Genomic DNA, 20,414 nt, shown 5'->3' with positions numbered 1-20,414 from the left:
AAATCCCAGCTCTGGTGTGCTAGCATGTTTAAAGAATTTTATCCCACTAAAACTTGTTTTTTTTTATCATATCTTAGTTTATTTTTACATTTATTTACTTGTTTGTTTAGTGAAAAGACATTACATGTGTACATTTATGTACCAGTGGCTACAGGCTTTAGATACAAGTGAATAAATATCATGTCTGTCCATTTTAGCAACATATTAGGTTTATTCTTATTACATCTTCTAAAATAAACACATATTAGCATAAATATTAGCATCTAGCATATATTAGCTTTAGCAGAGTCATATTTACCCACTTTGTTTACAGATGGGATGCTAATTGTTTGAAAACTGGTTCCCTGAGGGAGCGAATCATTTACTACTGAGTAAGAAGTCTCCATCAGCTCGGGGGGGGGGCATTCTCAGCACTGTACAGTGTATTGCACCGGTGTGAGAACAGCTCTCTGGTTAGAAATATAAAGCCTAGAGAAATCCAGTGACTAACAAACTAGAGCAGGATTAACACGGTACATCTACAGGTGTTGATAATAAAGATGAACAGTGTTTAAAATCCCAACAACACTGCTGCACCTGATACACTCACACAGAGCAGCACATACTACCATGTCATTACAATGTAGTGTCAGTGCGGTGCTGAGAATGGTCACTCATCAGGCATTTGGTCAGTTGGCGAATCATATAGGTCTTTATCGATGCCCTCCAGCCTATTCATCGATTAAAAACCATACAGAGCATCAGACAGACAGACTACAGTCAGTAATTGTATACTCACAAACCGCATCTATATGCTAGGTGTAGCTTATTCAATAGACGTGAATATACATACCAGGTGTACCTAATAAAGTGCTCGGCGAGAGCATCTCACGCCCCCGCATGCCAACAAGACGGAGATTAAAGCCGACAGATATCCGATGGCGCGTTAACGCCGAGTTCGTCCTCTCGTCTCTTTAACACGGAGCCACTCAAGAGCAACGTACGCGTGCGTTCGCTGATTCTTTATTCTAACCGCCTGTTCATGTCATCTAATGAATTTCTCTCTCTCTCTCTCTCTTGTTTTCTTTCTGTGTATTTCAGGCTGTGCCTTTCTCACGTACTGTGCCAGAGAGTCAGCGCTGAAGGCTCAGACGGCCCTGCACGAGCAGAAGACATTACCAGGGGTACGTCAGCCTGTTCTCTAATACACACCCACGTCCACGAGAATGATCGTTCTCATCTAATACACACAAACACGTACCATAACCAGAACGATGGGTTATTATTAGGACTGGCACCGATCTGATACTCTGTATTGGTCCGATATTGGCCCAAATCATCGGAGGGAAAAAAACGTGTAATCCAATCCGATACTGTTGCTTAATGTTTGTTTATTACACTTTGGTTACATTCATGACAAGAACGGTAGTTATTTATTACACAGGGGTGATCAGTTCACAAGTTTAATGTCAAACACAGTCATGGACAATTTTGTATCTCCAATTAACCTGGCTGCATGTCTTTGGACTGTGGGAGGAAACTCATACAGACACGGGGAGAACATGCAAACTCCACCCGGGGATTGAACCCAGGACCTTCTTGCTGTGAGGCGACAGTGCTACCCAGATATTTTTCCTCTTTCTAGTTTCTGATGGTGTTAAGAAACAACTTTATTTGGCTCAGCTTAGTTCTTATTGATTAGATGAGCTGTTAGGGAAGGAACGGATCTTTTTCTGGGCTGCTCGCCTGAGAAGGCGTGTTTTTATGTGCTCCTGGCTGTGAGCGCTCCAGTGCTTTTACTTTTTCCACATTAGGGTTTTAAGAAGGTGTTACTGCACTAGTAAAAAAAAATATTAATTGTTTGTTGTTGGTAAAGCCCAAGAAACTAAGAAATGCAAAGAAATAATTTTTTAACATTTTTTTTTCTTGGTGAGATCATAAAAGGGATTAGAACATTTCTGGAAGTTTGATAATGTTCTGTTTGCGGGTTCCTCATTCTGAACAGTCCCATGGAAACTGGTTCAATGAATAGAAAGTTTGGGTATTTGTAGTGAATAGACACATCTAAGACCAGCACTAAACCAGCTTCAACCAGCTTCAACCAGCAATAGAACAGTAATTGGCAGCCATCGTGGCAGCTAATGTTTAAAAGAAATAAGCCTAGTGCATAACTTGTAAGGACTTTTGGCATCTGCTAGTAAACATATGGTACATATGCACTCAAGAAAGCTTACAGACAAGCATTACGCTTCCTCTCTACTGATGCTGACCTTCACTCCTGACTGAGGAGAGCCATGACTAACACACGCCCCCTCCGACGTGTTCGGTACCGACTGCATCTTTTTACCTGCACGAGGCGAGTTCATATACGGATCAACTTTGCACTCAGAGAGACACCCTGACGTCTTTTGGCATCTGCTAGTAAACATATGAGTACATATGCGCCCAAGAAAGCGAACAGACAAGCAGTTATATGGCATAATTAGCATTTAGCATTTTTTATTGAAAGCACAATGGACACAGGTTAATTATCTATTCAAATTTGTGTCTGAACTGGATGGAAAAGCATCTATCTCAGAGGAACAAATGCTGCACACACACACACACACACACACACAAAAAGTAGTCCCATGTCATTTACCGGTTGATGACTGAGCGAGTGTAGCATGAGCGCTATGTGGTTTGGTGTTACTATCAGTTTAGCCCCTGTGTAAGGCATAATAATCCACAACCTGACTCTCTCATTCCATTATGAAGGAGCGTAGGCATGGAAATGTAGAGTCAGCCACTGCAAATGAATTTAATTGAAGTTACTACCCATTGCTATCGTTTAATAGGCATGCTAATTAGCAATCAGGGGCGCGATGCAGGAGGCAGAGGCTCTTTTTTTTCTCTGCCTTGAATCGTCGACGCTAAGCGAACAAAACAAACTTCACTGGACTGACCTACATGTTCAGCAAACCATGATAAGAGAGAGAGAGGTGAGGGTGATGTATATTTCTATAGAGAGGGTAAAAACGAGGAAGCTTTGATGTTATCCAAGGTGAATCTACCAAAAAAAAGAAAGAAAGAAACGAGTTCATTAGTTGTGAGGAGGAACTTTGAGAGATGAGAAAATCAGTGGCTTGTTTAATCTGCTGGAGAATCTACTGTAGCTTTTCCCTCGTCCTCCCCTGAGATCTCTGTCTCACTTCTATTATACCTTCTCTTCCTCTACCGTCTCTCTCTCTCTCTTTCATACGCTCGCTGGGAGGTTGGTAAGGGTGGCCGATACAGAACAGTACAGTACAGTAATAGCCTATCAAATTACTGATACATACAGTATCAAATAAAATCATACTGCTGTCGAAGGTTTGCTAATGATGCGCCAGCCAAACACTGCAGCCAAACTAAAGTAGTCGCAGCTCAGTGGTTAAGCTCAGTGTTTGAGGTACTGTACTAGTAATCAGAAGGTTGCCACTGTTGGGCCCTTAAGCAAGGCCCTTAACCCTCAATGCTCACATTGAGTTCAGTCATAATTGTAAGTTGCATTGGATAAAAGCGTCTGCTAAATGCCGCAAATGTAAATGTAGCTCTTTGAAACTGGATATCTGTCCATCCAGTCATTCATCCATTCATCCATCCATGTATTCATCCATACATTCATTAATCCATCTATCCACCCATTAATTCATCCATCCATCCATCAGTCCATCCATCCATTCATCCATCTATCCATTCGTCCATCCATCCATTAATTAATCCATCCATCCATCCACCCATTCATCCATCTATCCATTCATTCATCCATCCATTCATCCATCTATCCATTCATTCATCCATCCATTCATCCATTCATCCATCCATTCATCTATTAATCCATCCATCCATCCATTCATCTATTAATCCATCCATCCATCCATTCATCCATTAATCCATCCATCCATTCATCCATCCATTCATCCATTAATCCATCCATCCATTCATCCATCCATTCATCTATTAATCCATCCATCCATTCATCCATCCATTCATCTATTAATCCATCCATCCATTCATCCATCCATTCATCCATTTATCCATCCATACATTTAACTGTTCATGTAAATAGATGTAGATAAAACCCAAATAAAAAAACCTAAACAGATGATTTCAGCCCTTATTTAAACCCTCATTCTTCTCGTACTTCCATTTTTTAACGTTTGCATCAGTTTTTACCAGTTTTACCCTATTTTACCCTCTTTCACTCTCTACTGTATTTCCTTTTCCCTTCACTCTTTAATCCTGTCTGCCCCTCTCTCTCTCCTGCCTCTCCCTCTCTTTCTTTTATCGTCTCTCGAACCCTTTTCCTTTCCACTTTTATACTCTCTCTATTTGCTGCTCTCACACTCTTTTCCAGTTCACTTGCCATCTTGATGGATTTTAGAAAAGTTGTTTTTATGTTGGAACGGTCTATGATGTGCACTGTCCTGAATCACTGTCAGCCGAGAAAAGAGACGAGGAGGAGGAGAGGAAGGAGGTTCAGAGGATGCTGATGCTAATGTTAGCCCAGAGCTAATGGTAAAGAGACTCACTTTTATGGTACTTTTATGGTCATTTGTTTTCAAAGATGGTTCCATTCATTTCAACTAAGTGGTGAGCTTACATAAATTAAAATAAATCATTATTCCACCTCCACCAAACGTGCCATTTGTAAAATTCATGATGAATTCATGCACCTGAAAGTGTTTTCATTAATCTGAAGACTTGTATTGAAGACTACTTCAGAGTTTTTGTGCATTTTATATCTCTAGTCAATGTCTAGAAAACATCAGCATTGCACACGATGATCTTAGGCTTGTGTGCACTCGTTATGTTGGCAATATGAGTCCAGACTTAAGACCAGACTAAAAAAAAACACTTTTATGGTACTTTTATGGACTTTAATGGTCAATTGGTTCCAAAGATGGTTCTATTTACTGCAAGTGGTGAGCTTACATAAATAAAAATAAATCATTATTCCACCCCCACCAAACGTACCATTTGTCAAATCCATGATGAATTCATTCAACTGAAAGTGCTTTTATTATTTTGAAGACTTTTATTCTACTACTCTAGAGTTTTTGTGCCTTTCATGTCTCCGTTCAATGTCTAGAAAACATCAGCATTGCACATGATGATCTTAGGCTTGTGTGCACATGTTATGCTGGCAATACGAGTCCAGATTTAAGACCAGACTAAAAAACACTTCTTTATAGATTTTAATGGTCAGTTGGTTTCAAAGATGGTTCCATTTTCTTCAACTAAGTGGTAAGTGGTAAGCTTACATAAATGAAAATAAATCATTATTCCATTGGCATTGCACATGGTGATCTTAGGCTTGTGTGCACCTGTTTGGCTGTGGAAAGCTAACACATAAAGCCTCATATAATAGCTGAAACACATCACTTAGCATAACACACAGTTTTCTAATTTTCTAAGCTTGTCTGAAGCTTTTTATTTTTATTATTATTATTATTATTATTTCACCATAATCACACTTACAGTCGACTCTCGACTCCACCAGATCTATCACAGCTTGGAATATGACGAACTGTTTAAAATAGAGGTTTGGCTACGTTGATCTGATGTACTTATTAGCGAGTAATGAGACCGAAATACTCAAATCCTGTCCGTTCAGTAAGACAGACTTTATTGCTGGAGGTACAAACGCTTCCCAAGAAGGCTGTCTGGCGAGATATCTCGGCTCTAATTGAAATGCAGGATAGATCCGAGTCTATAGGGACACTTTAATGTTCCTATAAAATAAAAAAGAAGCACAGCGTGTTTCCAATAAAGTGGAAATACAGAACGTATCCAACTCCAAATTGCTTTTTTTTCAAGTTAAAGTTGATGAAAGCGAGAGCTGAGATTTGTTAGATTTTGGGGTGGGATCTCTTTGTGACGGGTGTAAAGTGAGGCATGTCTGAATTGAGCTCTGCTGTGCACCACATTTATTAAAATCTCAGCAGATTTACTAGAGTTCGACGCTTCAGAAAGACTATATTGATCCTGGCACGGTACCTCATTACAGGGGAGACGGCCGGCACACACCCTGTGTGTGTATATCTATACAAATAGCACCAGGAAAAATATCTGGCTTGTCATTTTTATCCAGATAATCAACACCTGCATCGATTTTATATGTATTTATGGTCAGGACCCCCATAGGACCACCACAGAGCAGGTATTATTTAGGTGGTGGATCATTCTCAGCACTGCAGTGACACTGACATGGTGGTGGTGTGTTAGTGTGTGTTGTGCTGGGATGAGTGGATCAGACACAGCAGCGCTGCTGGAGTTTTTAAATACCGTGTCCACTCACTGTCCACACGATTAGACACTCCCACCTAGTTGGTCCACCTTGTAGATGTAAAGTCAGAGACGATCGCTCATCTATTGCTTCTGTTTGAGTTGGTCATCTTCTAGACCTTCATCAGTGGTCACAGGACGCTGCCCACGGGGTGCTGTTGGCTGGATATATTTGGTTGGTGGACTATTCTCAGTCCAGCAGTGACAGTGAGGTGTCAGCGCTGCTGTGTCTTATCCACTCATACCAGCACAACACACACTAACACACCACCACCATGTCAGTGTCACTGCAGTGCTGAGAATGATCCACCACCTAAATAATACCTGCTCTGTAATGGTCCTGTGGGGGTCCTGACCATTGAAGAACAGCATGAAAGGGGGCTAACAAAGCATGCAGAGAAACAGATGGACTACAGTCAGTAATTGTAGAACTACAAAGTGCTTCTATATGGTAAGTGGAGCTGATAAAATGAACAGTGTGTGTAGAAGGTGGTGGTTTTAATGTTATGGTTGATCAGTGTATAAACTGTTAAGATTTAGTTTAGGTTTATGTATAAGAGACTAATTCAAAAATGTAGCTCCTAGTGAAAGAAGTACAAATCCCAGATGTCTAGCATCCACAGTTACTAGTAAAGTACGCACATGAATGTGAGTTTTCATATAAAAATAGTTGCTTATGAGTCACGTCCAGGCAGCAAGGCTAAAAGCTAGCGTAGCGTGACATATGCACACGAGCCAATAAACGCACCACGTCCCACACAAATGTTTTACCAACTCGCTAAATCCACGGCTGTGTGACTCAGAAGTGGTGGGTTGAATAAAGACTGCGTGGATCGATGCACGATTTCTGACCCGGTGTAGAAATACGCGTCTCACGTGCGGGAGGCGAGACTGTGACGGATGGAGGAAGAAACGAGGCAGGGCAAGAGTCCGGAGACAGAAACGTTAGGGAAAGGGTCACCTCCTTCGCATTTACGCTATCTCTCGCCTGTGTCTGTTAGCTGATGGTGTGAGATAATACTCCGCGCCAGAAATCCATGCCATTGATTGGCTGTGCAACCCACTTTCGCGGCCGCTCTTTCAATAAGTCACCGTCCTGGTCGATATGTGCGTGTTCCCTGGGCAGAAGGGAGGAAACGAAGTGCCTCAAACTTCTCCAACATTCACACTCTTCAAGATAAATACTTGAACATAAGTATGATATTTATATGGCGGGAGGGCTTCCAACTCAATCTGGCAATTCAATCTGAGTTTTTTTTTGTCCGATTTGGTCACTTTATGGCATACACCGATCAGCCATAACATTAAAACCACCTCCTTGTTTCTACAGTCCATTTTATCAGCTCCACTTACCATATAGAAGCACTTTGTAGTTCTACAATTACTGACTGTAGTCCATCTGTTTCTCTGCATGCTTTGTTAGCCCCCTTTCATGCTGTTCTTTAATGGTCAGGACCCCCACAGGACCCCCACAGAGCAGGTATTATTTAGGTGGTGGATCATTCTCAGCACTGCAGTGACACTGACATGGTGGTGGTGTGTTAGTGTGTGTTGTGCTGGTATGAGTGGATCAGACACAGCAGCGCTGATGGACTTTTTAAACACCTGTCACTGCCGGACTGTATATCCACTGTGTCCACTGATGAAAGTCTAGAAGATGACCAACTCAAACAGCAGTAATAGATGAGCGATCGTCTCTGACTTTACATCTACAAGGTGGACCAACCAGGTAGGAGTGTCTAATAGAGTGGACAGTGAGTGGACACGGTATTTAAAAACTCCAGCAGCGCTGCTGTGTCTGATCCACTCATCCCAGCACAACACACACTAACACACCACCACCATGTCAGTGTCACTGCAGTGCTGAGAATGATCCACCACCTAAATAATACCTGCTCTTTGGTGGTCCTGTGGGGGTCCTGACCATTGAAGAACAGCATGAAAGGGGGCTAAAAAAGTATGTAGAGAAACTGATGGACTACAGTCAGTAATTGTAGAACTACAAAGTGCTTCTATATGGTAAGTGGAGCTGATAAAATGGACAGTGAGTGTAGAAACAAGGAGGTGGTTTTAATGTTATGGCTGATTGGTGTATATGCCACAATAGTTGCTCATTTTGCATCTGGCGTTAATATTCAGTTTGCTAAAGCCGTAGCTAATCATGCAGCCTGCTCCTGGCACCCCTGTGATTGTGTCATATACCAGTAAAAAGTATGACAGATACTGTATAACTGAAGTGTTATTAGATTCTCAGGATAGTTGGTTTACCTCTAATAAAAGACCTCAGTGTACAAGCTGACGTCAAATGTCCACGTCCACTTGAAAGAAACACATTAATTTCCAGGAATTTCAGTGTTTCTGTATCGGGTATCTTTTTAATTGCCGGTACCACTTCATGGCTTTTCTTTGGCCCAATTGCCAACTTCACAATCTTTGCTTGTATACTGTATGCTAGTAGAATCCTAAACTCAGCGATTGTGGCATCTGTCCCGCTGTGATTGGTTTTATTAAAGCGTACGTTCTCCCAAATCTCATTTCAGTCGCGATGGCCAGACAGTTCGGAAGACGAGCCGAGGCGAAGCGAAACAGTGATAACAACACAAGAATAAAAGCGGGACAGAACACCAGGACTTAGCCGTCTTTTAATTATTGATGGCCACTTCTGGCTGGGATTGGGTGGTAATTGCATTACAGGTCACTTCTCAATAGCAATTTGTGAAAGTTGTGGTGATGTGTTCTGGGAAGCGATCGATAGGTGCTGTCCATAGCGCTGGATTCACAATGGATCACAAACTCTCCGCCTGTACCCTTATTTTTCTCTCTCTATAAGAGTCAGATGTACAGCGGTGACACACCATGGTGTGAATTTGCAGTCCACATTGTGCCTGGTGTTTAGAGTTCAGTCTACTAAAGCTGTACCTCATCTGGTGAACTGCCCCCGGTACCACTTGATAATTGCGCTCTGCATGAGGCGTAGAGTCGAAAAGCTGCTGTGACATTGTGAGAACTATCAATGGCAGAGCTGGAAAATTGCTCCCGACGTGCTGATTGACTGATGAAAAAAAAATGTGCAGAATGCCTTTATTTGTCACATATACAAGTGTACAGTGCAATGAAATGCTTTGCCGTGTATCCCAATGCATTTGGAAGCTGCGGTCAGAGCGCAGGGTCAGCCATCGTACAGCGGCCCTGGAGCAGAGGGTTAAGAGCCTTGCTCAAGGGTCCAACACTGTCCCTTATATATATATATATATTACATTATGCTTTCTCTCTACTGATGCTGACTTCCACTCCTGACCGAGGACAGCCGTGACTAACACACCCCCTCTAACACGTGTGCAGTACCGACTGCATCTTTTCACTTGCACAAGGCGAGTTCATGTGTGGATCAGCTTTGCACCCAGAGAGACACACCCTGTACACATTATCACTCATCTCTGTGCAGGCAGCATCAATGAGCCAGCAGAGGTCTTAAGTGCATCAGTTATGAGGAATCCCCAGCGGCACCTTCCTTGAACAACAGCCAATCATTGTTCATGTCGGCGTCCAGTCTGCCGAATGGCAGACGTGATTTGATGGGTTAGGTTCAACCCCACTGAACAACTTTTTGATGAATTAGAACATTGATTGTAAGGGAGGGCTTCATCAGTTCCTGACCACATAAATGCTTTTTTGACTAGATAAACAAAAAGTCCTCTTTGACACACTTTCTGAACTAAAACCTGCTTAGAAATGCCTCCAGTTAGCACTCAGGTGGCGCATGGGTAAAACTCACTAGCACACCAGAACTTGTGAGTTCAAATCTTAGCTCTGCTGGGCGCCTACTTGTCAGGTTGGATGCCAGATGCCTCATAACTGATGCAGTAACGACCTCTGCTGGTTGATGGTGCCTGCACAGAGACGGGGAATAATGGAGATCAGTGCATTACTCTCCGTGTGCAAGACTGAGCTTAATGAGAACTCGTCTGCTGCAGGTAGAAAGATGCAGTTCGCTATTTCACACGTGTCGGAGGGGGCGTGTGTTAGTCACATCTAATCACATCTATACGTCTGCCATTCGGCTCTCAGGAAAGGAGGTCAACATCAGTAGAGAGGAAGCAAAATGCAATGGGTAACTGGACACAACTAGATTGGGAGGGAAATTGGGGAAAATGCAAAAAAATACATTCATTCAACTTTTCCATGTTGATGCTTGTTTCCTAGTCTAATGAGTGCAGTCTGACTAGCCCTATTTATATAGTCAGTCAACATCACTAACATGGCAAATGCATAAATACCTTTTTAGACAAAGTGTGTTCCAATCATTACACTCCAGTCCAGTATGTGTTTCTTACAAGTGTATTCAAACTTTAGACATGAACTATACGTACTGTAAAGGTTCTTCATACTGAATACATTCAGAACAGTCTGTTTAGTATTCAGTCAGGAATCTTTTTATCTTTTCAGCCAAGTATTCTGCTCAGCCCTGATTGATTGCCTCTCTCAGACTAGCTCTTTCCATTCTCGTTGCCTCGGAGCATTCTTAATTTCTTTTACCGTCCCGTCCTTCTTTCTCTCTCTGTCACGCAACTGCTGTGTCATCCTCTCTCTCGCGTATCCTTCCTCCGTCTCTCTCGCATATCCTTCCTCCATCCTCCACGTCCCCGTTCTCTCAAGAGGGGCGCGATGGGAGGGAACGCTGGATTTTGGCTGCTCTAAATGCAGCCGGTGTGTGTGGGTTGCTGCTGTCGATGGAGGAGACAAAGCAGACAGCGTTTGTTAAATCATGGATTCTCAGTCCTACATTCTCTTCCTCTTGTTTCGGTTGTCTCGCTTTTATTCTCTATTTCCCTCTTGACTGGTGGCTTAGATTCTTTTTTTTCCTGTCTTTTTGACTTCCAGATGTTGTTGCGGTGCGTTCATTAAATATTAATTGCTGACGGATAATCTCAGACATGCCTGGAATAGGGAGAGAATTCTACTGTTGTAGCATTCACATTTAACACACTGTGTGTCAGGTCATGCTAATATGCTCGGCCACTTCTGGTTCTGTGTGTCTGTGCGAGCCGGTTTGGGTCGTTACAGTAAACAAGCATTTAGAACTAAAATGAAGACAGAAGAAAGGTTATGTACATAAAACAGTTGCCTGTTGCCAAGTCTGAAATAAATGAGTGAATGAATGAATGAATGCCTTTATTGTCATTGTATATAAAAATACAACTTTATTACAAAAAAAAATACTAAATGTTCTGTGCAACTCCTTGGGAAAAAGAAACAAGAAAACACTGTGAAATACACACTAAAACAGTGAAAAAGTCCTTAAATATAGGATCTAAATGTATAAAAAGAAAGAAAGGTATATAAAGAAGTGTAACAGTATTGCTCGTACAAATAACAGTATTATTGCACTTCAGTTTACAATGATATTGAGGTGGGGGGGGTAGGAGGGCAGTATTTATTTAAAATACTTATGTACTGTATATACTAATGTATAAAATACTTATATATATAAACTACTGTCACATTAACCTGAAGGCAAGTTTGTCTGGATGGTTTGATTTAAACCAGGAACGACCGTGAATTAGAAGCTGTTGCAACATGAGTGACACTGTCTACAGTCAAGTGAGCTTGACATTGTTATGGGCTTAGAGATTGCTGTGCAAGAATGAAACCCCTGCTGCTGCTTTTCTCTTTGTGTGATCAGTAGCAAACTTTAGTTTAGGTTTCAGGGTGCTGATTTTGAAGCCTGAACTTCTTTATTATTAGCCAACCTCTAGGACCATGGTGTAAATGTAAAGCAGGCTCGGTTGTGAACAGTCAACCTTTTTCACTTGGCCACAGTGGACCTTTCACACATGAATTAATAAATTGGAATAGTAGGCCTATAATAGATAGATTGGACTGGGTAGTACTCTTTAGAACGGTCCTTGATAGTACACTTCATATCTGCAAGAAAGATCTCTTAAGATCTCTTAGTCTTCTTGCCCTTTTGGATGCTTTCATTGGACCAAATCCTGCAGGACAATCTTAATACTTATCCTAGCTATGCGGACCCCACCCAGATCTACCTTGCATACATATCTTGCTTAGAATTCTCTAAATTGAGGCATACTTGTCACTTAATAACCTCCACAAATATAAATAATACATCCGAAACCATCTAAACACAGCTCATTCTGCCACACCCCTTGCTAGCAGGGCTATAAAATGTTTTCTGTAACATAAGTCAAGTCAATGTAAGCTTGACTGTGCCCATTTAACAAAACAAAGTCCCTAAAGGAATGGTTGTTGAGTTTGGTATAGAGGAACGCTAGTGTCCTTATTAAAGCCCAGAGCTCAACCTCAATGAACTTTTGTGGGATGCTGATCGTGAGGCAGGCCATACTGTCCAGTATTCTATATGCTGGATATATTCTGGCTTAATGCCTGACCTAACAAAGGATTTTTTTGCCAGAATAGGCTCTGGTTTTAACAGATCCTTTCCTTAATCTTGTAAAAAGTCTTCAAAACAGTGAAAGTTATTACAATTCCAAGTGAAGGAAGAATGAATGGTATGAAGAATGGCTTTTATTTGTCATATGTACATATACAGGTGTATAGAACAATGAAATTCTGTTTCTGCATATCTCAGCTTGTTTGGAATCCATTGTAAGGCACCCTTGGAGCAGACAGGGTTAGGAGCCTTGCTCAAAGGCCCAACAGTGGCTGCATAGCAAAGCCTGGATTTGAACCGACTGATTGCCCAAAGCTCTACTCACTAGGTGGATGGACTCCATATTTATGCACATAGTTTAGGAATAAAACTATTTATTTTACCAGTGGAATGATCTGGAAGTATGTAGAATTGGAAGAATTTTAATTGCGATTGCAATATTTATATATTAATTGCTGATGAGTAAAGTTTAAGTAGGCTCTTTTTCTCAGTTAGATTCCAAATGATCCAAAGTTAGATTCTGTCCTAACTAAGCTGTATCTTTGTGAATTTTTGTGTATTTCGCAGGCATATAAAATAACTCTGCTCGAGTTGGTATTTTTGCCCTTTTGGATTTATTTTTATCTCACAGTTGAGTCATTTCAAATAACTTCATGCACCAGTTCCTGAGCTTGCATCCGTGCGCTAAACAAACTGTCTGTGCTTTCCATTTCCTCCAGCCTGAATCTCACTCTCTCACTTCCACGCCGTCTAACTATTTCTCCGGAGGACTTGTTCACACTTTTGTGTCTCACCTTTCCACATGGAAAAACAATCAGCCTGACTCTGTCAGTACTCTGTCTTTTCCCCTTTTTTAGCTCCTGCTCCATGTTTTCTCCTTCATCCTGAGAGACTCGTTGTAGTTACACATCTTTCTGATATTGTTTTTTTATCTATTGTGCTAAAAAAAAGAAAGAATAAAAAGTATACATGTACTTGTCATATGTCTCATCCCAAACCCATGGATGTGAGTATTGAAATATATCATTTGTCCCATTTTTTTCTGTAATGATTAGGTTATATATAGTTTGGGACAGTGGTAGCCTAGTGGCTAGAGCTTTGTGCTATCAGTCAAAAGATCGTGGGTTCAAATCCAGATTCGGTTTGCAACCATACTGCCCCTGCGCTATGACCTCAGCTTCCAAACAAGCTGGTATATGCGGAAAAAGCATTTTGTCGTACTCTACACATGTAAATGTATACTGTATGTATGACAAACACAGGCTTTTTTCTTCTAATGATTCACCACTGCAGGAGGAACATTCTTCTGTACAATTAGTAACAAAACATTTGGAACTAATTTGAATTATTTTATATACAATAGACTTTAAATGAGATTTTACATAAAATTGCCTTTAATTAAATTCAAATTGACTTTTACCAATACCTTCGTAGGTTAGATACAGACAAAGAAAGCTGCCTCCCACCCTAGTGTCCATTGAAGAAACACATGACTGGCAACCCTTTAGCACCTTATGCATTGAATTTTCGGTCCTTTATTGGTCTTGGACCAAGGAGGATGGAGGTCCCTGCTGAGTCTGGTTCCTCCCAAGGTTCCTTCGTGTAATTTTAGGGGGTTTTTCCTTACACTGTTGGCCTCGGCTTGTTTAACAGGGATTTTTGGTCTGTCGGCCCTGGATTCTGTAAAACTGCTTTGAAACAGTGTCTATTGTGAAAGCACTATATATCTAAATATAGATGGTAGGTAGGTAGGTAGGTAGGTAGGTAGGTAGGTAGGTAGGTAGGTAGATTCTTTATTGATCCCGAAGAAAATTAAACTTGACTTGACTTGGCAGGTAGTCTTGGTCTTGTCTTGTTGTAACTAATATTGTCCTGACTTCTACAAGACTGCTATAAAAATAAGACAAACAGATTGATTAGAAGAATTCTCACTCACTCACTATCTTATCCGTTTATCCAGTCAGGGTAGGTTGGGGTGCTGGAGCCTATCCCAGCTTTTTCAATGGGCGCAAGGCACACAGTAACACCCTGGACGGGGCGCCAGTCCATCGCAGGGCAGACACACACATACACACATTCACCTATAGGGCAATTCAGTGTCTCCAATTAACCTGACTGCATGTTTTTGGACTGTGGGAGGAAACCGGAGCTGCTGAAAAAACATGCAAACTTGAACCCAGGACCTTCTTGCTGTGAGGCGAGAGTGCTACCCACCGAGCCACTATGCCGCCCTAGTAGAATTCTTTGTGTAAAAAAAACAGTGTTAATTTTGCATAGAAAGTTCAGTCCAAAGTCAACAGTATTGTGTGTAGCCAACTACCTTAAACAGTTAAACAAACACTTTATGAAGCCGTTTCGGAAACATGCTTCCTTTAGCCGTTTAGTCCTTGTCTAACTACATTTGTCAGACCTTGTATTTTCTCCCTCTGTGTTTTCCCCCCAACGCTGCAGTCCATTTTCAGTCTAACAGCTCGGCAAGTTTTCCAAACAGTCAAGAGTCGAGGTTCATTCATCACTCAGTTAAATTGGTCCAAAAACTCATAGCCAGCACAGGGCCGCCTGTTCTGTACTGCGGCTTTGCTGTATTTGTAGCATTACAGAGCACTTTTTTCTACACAAACACATTTTCCGAGCACTGAGATAGGAAGTTTCTTGGCCTGACTTGACTGTATGTAGGAGCTGATCCAGCTCTTCCTAAGAAATACAGATAGTGTAAAGTTGCTCGGTGATGTACCACCGCTGTCACACAGCGCTACTAGTCCACAGCTTCTGATAAAGTTGTGTTTTGATTGCTGTGTGTGTCTCCGACTCACAGATGCAGTTTCAAACCCCCGTCTCACTTTCCCGACGGCCCTGTGCTGCACGAAAAGTCTACATCATTAGGTTTTAGTAGATATGCTCTATAATTAGGCTGAGAAGGTATGCTTAGCTTGCAAAACGTAATTAAAACAGCGCAAATATGGATTTATGAAAGTGGCACATCAGTAATTGTGTTTTATCAGGCTATGATGTAGCCTAATGCCAATTAGCCTTGGGAGAATGTCCATTCAGCAAGGAAGGAAACTTGTTAAACAGCCATGATGTGTTGTCAGCAGAGGCGAGAAACGCTGCCGTACTTTAACACGTTTTCCTCCCGGTTGTGTTGCAGACAAATTGCCTGTGTAACTTTCCACATGCTTCCAGTCTACACTAACATCTGCGGTGTTTATTATGTCAAGCCTGGTTAAAGACTGGGTTTCATCCGGCGTAGAATTATAAGGGAATTCATAAAGCAGAATTGCATTTTAAAATCTGATTACGGGAGAATTCATTACATCAGTCTGAGCTTGTAAATGGAAACTGGGAGTGTGTTTATGTGGACTGGAGCTTATTGCAAAACTGCTTACACGCCGCTGTGAAGGTGGCTGGCCTGCTTGTCCCTTGAGTGAAGTGAGCTGAAAAATGCAATTGAATGGTTTTTCTCGGCTTTATGCAAATCTGCAGGTCTGTGGGTTTTATTGTGCTCGGTGGAGAGAGGCGAGACTCGACAGCACAGTGGATGTTTTTCCCTCCATTTCAGTCAGAGTCAAACTTAACGTACACTTGTAATATTATGGTAGTATTTGGGATTTTAATTATTTCTTAATTTAATTTTTCAATTACTTAATTTATAACACAAAAAGACATGAAATGCTTTGTTGAATATTTTTATTTTTAAATACACAGTTTTGTGTGGCACGGTGGCTCGGTGGGTAGCACTGTCGCCTCACAGCAAGAAAGTCCTGGGTTCGATCCCCAGGCGGGGTGGTCCGGGTCCTTTCTGTGTGGAGTTTGTATGTTCTCCCCATGTCTGCGTGGGTTTCCTCCGGGAGCTCCGGTTTCCCCCTACAGTCCAAAAACATGCAGTCAGGTTAATTGGAGACACTGAATTGCCCTATAGGTGAATGTGTGTATGTGTGTCTGCCCTGTGATGGACTGGCGCCCCATCCAGGGTGTTACTGTGTGCCCATTGAAAAGCTGTGACCCCATTAAGTAGGTTTATACAACTATGTGCCCTGTTTTTTGGGGTTCTGCTTATATTTATTGGTTTATGGTGCCTGGTGAGATGCTATTAGAGGTTAAAAATTATTAGAAGATGGGATGACAGGACAGAACTACCCCTTAAATTGAACAAACCTCTGTTTGTTACACTATGTATTTATTTATAAGGATTTTAACGTCATGTTGTACACACTGGTTACATTCATGCCAGGACAGGTTGTTGCTGCTTTATAAGATTCATCAGTTCAAGTATTTAATGTCAAACACAGTCATGGACAATTTTGTATCTCCAGTTCACCTCACCTGCATGTCTTTGGACTGTGGGAGGAAACCGGATCTCCCGGAGAAAACCCACGCAGACAAGGGGAGAACCTGCAGACTCCACACAGAAAGGACCCGGACCGCTCCACCTGGGAATCGAACTCAGGACCTTCTTGCTACCCAGCCCAATGTTTGTTAAACTAAATATCAGACATAAATGCGATTCACTCTATATGATCACCCTATAGGTTATAACCTAAGGACACTGCAGAACGGTCATATATTAAGTCCTATAGTCACCACCCCTGGGAATGAATTAAAAGCAGGCACTGCACCAGCGACAGGACGGTTCTGGATTCAGTTTGATTGCCATACTGTGCCGTCCTACACTTTTCCCAGTGAAAAACTGCCAGCCATTGTTGATTAAACAGAGCTGTCCATTAGTGTGATGAGCTGCTGTGGGTGAAGAGGCTATCCCGGTGTTTGCAGGCTGACAGTATTAGCGCCCACACCGCAAGCATTTAGGAAATGTCTGTTTGCTTGATGAGACTAGAGGTACTAACAGCTGCCATACTGATCCTACCTCGCCAGCTCTGAGCGAGGCACAGACACGGCCTCGACTGCTGCAGAGAAGCTGAAAGGTTGCTCGGGAAGCCGCTAAATGATGTGTGTGCCTTGACTTACTTATACCTAGCCTCTGGCTAGAGCTAGAACTAGCTAAAGGGAGATTATAAGGTCTCAGAGAACTGAGCTGGATTCCATGATTAACCTTGTACGCCTGCCAGTTCTGAGGCATGCTTAATGCTGTCGAGTTTAGCAGAGAAAGTCAATCTTATGCCACCTTTAACCCCAACGTACAACCTCTAACATGACATAAAACCTCCCTGGGAAACCTCTAGGGCCGAGGAGGAGGAGAGACGTCCCAGCGAAGGCACAGTCGCGTTCGTACATGTGCACTAGACGAGTCTCAAGTCTGGCAGGCTTTGGCATCTGCCGAGGCGTACTTTATGAATCAATGTCACACCCAGTGAGAGGAAAATGATTACGTTGCAAAGTAGAAAGAGGGCGGAGTTGAGGGGGAAGAGGAAATTCACTTTGATGGATTGAGTCCCTCATGGGACAACCTTGGAATGTTTTTTTGGACAGGAACCCAACCTGCGCGAGATGAGAGCTTTGCTCTGGGTTGTTTTGTCTCGTGCCGTATCACCTCTGTCCTCCCGTTATCACTCTGCAGGGCTGCAGCAGGATCAACTATCCACCAGCGATTCTGCACTGACAGCTAATTAGGAAACCTGCTAAAAAAAAACAGGGACCTCATCGTCCCCCTGTGCCAAGTCGATCGTTCGCGGGCATTAAATAGGCTGGCAAACCATAGACCGAGATACGGCGTATTGTCATGTGGATCGCCGGCACGAGGTAGGTAGACGCTAGTTTCAGACTGATGAATCGCTGACAGGTTTTGCAGCACCACACAGATGGTGCAGCCTGGCGATCGTTATACTTGGTGTGGTCCATCATTAAGGGTTCGGGCTACATTAAACAGACTAATGACCTCCCAGTGGCCACAGATAGAGGACTGTCATTTCAAATGAGAGTAACGGGATGTAGTACATTAGTGGTCAGACAGGAATGCGGTGGGGTTGAGGTGAAGCTGGTGTGGAACCTTTATAACATTTTGTCTGGATATCATGATTTTTATTTGTCTTTGGTTTTGCAGTTCCTTTTCTCAATGTTTTTTAGTTGGAAAGCCCCTTATTAAAGGGTATATAAAATTATTACTTAAATATGCTAAATAATGCTTTATGCTTTCAACTATGTGGCAGCAGCTTGAGGAAACCTCCTTTGCTTTTCCAGCAGTAACTTTGTGCACCACTGTGCCCAAGACATGATGGGCATCACTTTGTGTGCAGGGGCAAAGTCATGCTGGAACTGAAAAAAAAAAAACCTTTCACAAACTCAAAGAGAAAAAGAAGAAAGAGAATTGATAAACATTTGGATGCTCTCACGCTGTGTTTATTTTTAAGGCTCTTTTAACTTCAGTCAAGAAACAATAACATATAAATGCATCTGTTTTTATTTTGTCTGTATGTCTGTTTGTTTAGTCTACAGCTTGTGTGAATTTAATGCATTAAAAGCGTGTGTTTTAGCTGTTCACATGCGGGTCAAAACACAGTGGGGTCTTATGGGAGTCCATCGATAAATGAGTTAAGGGGGGATGACAACGTATAATGAGCAACAGATTGGCCACATTCAGTAAATGTACATCTGCAAGTTCATCTGTATGATAGGTGTAGCTTATGAAATAATTAATGCATGTAGGTAGCAGATAGCCGTTATAGCTGTTATTTTCAGTATTCAGCCCTGTGTTCGGGTTCAGGCTGGCAAACCAGAGTTCACGGTAATGACAGAGCAGAACGGTTCAGCTGAAGTCTCTACACGTTCTCTACCGAGCTCCCTGTTTTATATTTCCTCTCTCTTTTCATCTCGTTACTTTAGGACTTTAGGGCCTTTCATTAAAGTTTAAAGCTACAACTCTCTATGAGGGCAGTTTTGATGAATTAAACAAGCTGCGCTATTCTACGCACACTTTCTCTCGGCCTTTGACACCCACGCCCTTCTTTCTCTCGCTCTGTCTGTGTTGAGGTTTCTTTCGCATCATTTTCACGTGGACGATGGAAAAGAAAGAGAATCGGATCTTCTATGAAACAGCAGGAAACCAGGAGGGGGCTCAAAGGAGCCCAGATGTTTAAAACGGTTGCTGACTTCATAGTGATCTAGCTTATCGATTAAACTTCTGAAGAACCTTACCTAAGAAAATTCACCTTTCATTCATCCATCATCCAAAGAGAAAAAACACATTGCTATAAAACAAGTCTTTGCCCCTGAAGACTTCACCTCTGTTATTGCACGTTTGTCACACTTTAAATGATCATTTCATCAAATTACTCAAAGAAATAAGGAGTAAAAACTATTGAAAACAAAAGTGCATTTTGTTAAACACAATTTTATTTATTCTTGAAACAAGTTACCCAACATGCACATTAACCTTTTAAGACTGTATAAGCCATGTCGGCATGGACTTTGCTGGAACATCTATATATTGTGCTGGTCCCCCTTTTGCTGCCAAAACAGCCCTGTCCCATCAATGCATGGACTCCACTAGACCGCTAAAGTTCTGCTGTGGTATCTGGCACCAAGATGTCAGCAGCAGATTCTTTAACTCCTGTAAGTTGTGAGGTGGGGCCTCCATGGATCGGATTTGTTTGTCCAGCACATCCCACAGACGCTCGATTGTACTGAGATCTGGGAAATTTAAAGGCCAAGTCAACACCTCAAACTCGTTCTTGTGCTCCTCAAACCGTTCCTGAATCATTTTTGCTTTGTGGCAGGTAGCATAGAACCAGCATTAACTTCTTCAGCAATCTGAGCTACA

At 42.0% G+C, this 20,414-nt stretch overlaps 1 protein-coding gene across 1 annotated transcript in view; it reads left to right on the top strand.

Annotated features, from left to right (window-relative positions):
- The first annotated feature begins 1,088 nt into the window (after window positions 1–1,088).
- Window positions 1,089–20,414, top strand: part of celf4 (CUGBP, Elav-like family member 4) — a 65,121-nt gene continuing 45,795 nt past the window's right edge. The window contains exon 1 of the mRNA XM_063012055.1: window positions 1,089–1,163. The gene's annotated coding sequence lies outside the window, so the exon portion shown is untranslated. The remainder of the gene's footprint in view (window positions 1,164–20,414) is intronic.

The sequence above is a fragment of the Trichomycterus rosablanca genome, chromosome 16 (genome assembly GCF_030014385.1).
Source record: "Trichomycterus rosablanca isolate fTriRos1 chromosome 16, fTriRos1.hap1, whole genome shotgun sequence".
Taxonomy (NCBI): domain Eukaryota; kingdom Metazoa; phylum Chordata; class Actinopteri; order Siluriformes; family Trichomycteridae; genus Trichomycterus; species Trichomycterus rosablanca.
The sequence above is the reverse complement of the archived record's forward strand: the minus strand, read 5'-3'. Positions and strand labels throughout refer to the sequence as shown.